The following is a 2,987-nucleotide window of genomic DNA, read 5'->3' as shown; positions in this document are numbered from 1 at the left end:
GTGTCTGCATTCAGCACCACCCTAATCAAAATCCGTTTTTATACATATAGACAAGATGGTTCCAACGCATATACGCAAAGACAAAGGACCAAGTCTAGCCAAAATGGTTAGAAAAAGAAAAACAAAGTAGATGAACTCAGAGGACTTTATTTCCAGACTTACTGTAAAGCTACGTTATCCCAACAGTGTAGTGTTGGCAAAAGAGAAGGTACACAGATCAGTGGAACGGAGAAAACGGCCCAGAAATAGAGTCAGATAAATATGGCCAATTGATTTTTTTGTTTTTATTTTTTGTTGTTGTTAATCCTCACTCGAGGATATTTTTCTATTGATTTTTAGAGAGAGTGGAAGGGAGAGGGAGAGACAGAGAGAAACATCGATGTGAGAGAAATACATTGATTAGTTGCCTCCTGCACGCACCCCAACCAGGGCCAGGCCACCTACCCTTGACCGGAATTGACCTTGAGACCCTTTAGTCCTTGGGCCAACGCTCTATCCACTGAGCCAAACCGGCTAGGGCCAATTGATTTCTTTAAAGAATTGTGGTTGGAGGCCAGAGTTACTGCTCTCCATCCCACAGAGTCCCTGACACACAGAATTACCCGGCCCCAAAGGTCAATGCTAACGCGGGGGGAGGGCCGTCCCCACCTGTTGCTCCTGGCATGTGATGCTGTGACATCCCAAGAAAAGAATTTCCTGAGACGTGCGCAGGAGAACGAGTGGTTCTTATTTCTGTGGAATCCAACCCGAGTTTCCAAGGTTTCTTTCCCCTCAGTCTGGCCGAGGAGGAAGTCCCGTTTGCCTCCATCGGGGCAAAGATCAGAGCCAGGGTCCCGAATTTCCTTTCCATGTCTGCACGGTCCAATACGGCCCCAGGCTTCCCCCTGCCGTCTATCAGTCCATTGCACAAGGCATCCACAGGCCCACATGACGAGAGAGAGAGAGAGAGAGAGAGAGAGAGATCCTTTATTCCCAAATTTCCCTGTGCTTGTGGTGGCCATGCGGAATCTGGCCAATGATCTTTGTTCCCAGGTGTGACTGACAGGCAAGTGCCTGCTCGCTGTCACCCCAACATTACTGGGCATACGTCTGTCTTCCCTTTGTTGGGTCCCAGTGTTTTGCGGGCACAGGCCGTGGCTCTCTGGGGAGTGCAAAGTTGCAGCTTCCCAGCGAAGCTGCCCGAACGACGGACGAGCCCCCCTGCCTGGCTCCCCCTTTGCGCCTTTCCTATAACCAACTGGTTACCACGGCAGCACCGATGGTGCGCAGGCGGGAAGGCCTAATGGTTATGAGGCTCAGAAACAGGGTACTCGTTGCCCCTGGGGGGACGGTGAAATCTGGGAGGAGGCAGGAGGGGGTTCCGGGGCGGGGACTGGAGGGCTGCTAGTTCTGGTCTGGGTCCTGGTCACACGGGGACTTGGAGGAACGGCATGAGCTCATGCAGTCCTGTGTTTATCCTACGTCAGCAGTGGTCCTTTAAGAAGATGCAGGGAGCCTGGCCGGCGTGGCTCAGTGGGTGAGCTTCGACCCAGGAACCAAGAGGTCACGGTTCCATTCCCACTCAGGGCACACGCCCGGGTTGCGGGCTCGATCCCCAGTGGGGGACATGCAGGAGGCAGCTGATCAATGCTTCTCTCTCATCACTGATGTTTCTCTCTCTCTCCCCCTCTCCCTTCCTGTCTGAAATCAATGAAAACATAATTTTTTAAAAATCAAGTCTGCACTGTGCTCCGCAGGAACCCTGCCTGTTGGAGAGAAATCATCTCAGAAGCAGAGAGAAGCGAGGGCCTCGGAGGCTCACCGGCCCAGGCACCGGGGTCGTGCTGACAGCCCTGCCGCGGGGCGGAGAGCGCACTGCAATCCTCTGTGGGAAACCCTGGTCCGCTTCTGCCTGGAAAAGGGCTCTGGGCCTGTCCCCGAGGGCCTGGCAAGGGGGCGCCCACGGAGCGGGCCCTGAGAGGCCCCTGACGCTCCCCAGCGCTGGAGGGAGCTGGGAGCGGAGTTTCCTAAGTGGAGGTCGAAAGGCCTCCTTTCCCATCGGAAAGGACAGCCTGGGGTGTCAGGGTCAGCGCTGCACGCGGCCCGCTTTTGCACAGCAGGGGAGAGAGAAGAGAAGACACAAGGGCGATACCAAGATCCATTGGTCTTTTGGCTTTTCTTTCCTGACTAACGGGGAACAATCCGAGACGGTGATGCTCGTCACAGGGTGGAAGGGGAAAGGTGGGGGGCTGGGGTTCAGCCAGGTGCCAAGCCAGGGGCCGTCCCCACGGACGGGGCAGCCACAGACGTGCTAGCTCACCCACGCCCGGGTCCTCCCCTGACCTGGGCCAGCACCCCGCCTGCCCCGCGGTGGGCAGGGGAGGTCAGAGATGATGTGGGCACAGTGGGCACAGTGGGGGACTTGCTGGGGAAGCGGGGAGCAGAGGAAAGCTGCCTGCGAGGGCTTTTGACTTCAAACCACGCTGGAGGCCCAGGGCAGCGGGGGAGAGGATTTACCTTGCGGGAGTGGAGGAGGGATGTGCTTCCGAGACAGAGATGAAGCATGAGGATAACCGTCCTGTGGAGGATCAGGGAGGACGCCGTGGGATTACGCTGAGGCGCTTCGTCCTATGCACCGTGCTCACCACCATCTGTTATATACGCTTACACGGTGGATAAGGAGCTCTCCTTGGAAGGAAACACAGTGCTACACACTCACACACTCACACACACACACTCTCACACACACTCACACACACACACTCACACACATACTCACACACACACACTCTCACACACACTCACACACACACACACTCACACACATACTCACACACACACACACTCACACACACACACTCACACACACACTCACACACACACACCCTCACTCACTCACACTCACTCACACACACACTCACACACACACTCACACACACACACTCTCACACACACTCACACACACACACACACTCTCACACACACACCCTCACTCACTCACTCACTCA

The sequence above is a fragment of the Cnephaeus nilssonii genome (assembly GCF_951640355.1).
Source record: "Cnephaeus nilssonii genome assembly, chromosome: 4".
In the NCBI taxonomy this organism is placed as follows: Eukaryota; Metazoa; Chordata; class Mammalia; order Chiroptera; family Vespertilionidae; genus Cnephaeus; species Cnephaeus nilssonii.
The sequence above is the reverse complement of the archived record's forward strand: the minus strand, read 5'-3'. Positions refer to the sequence as shown.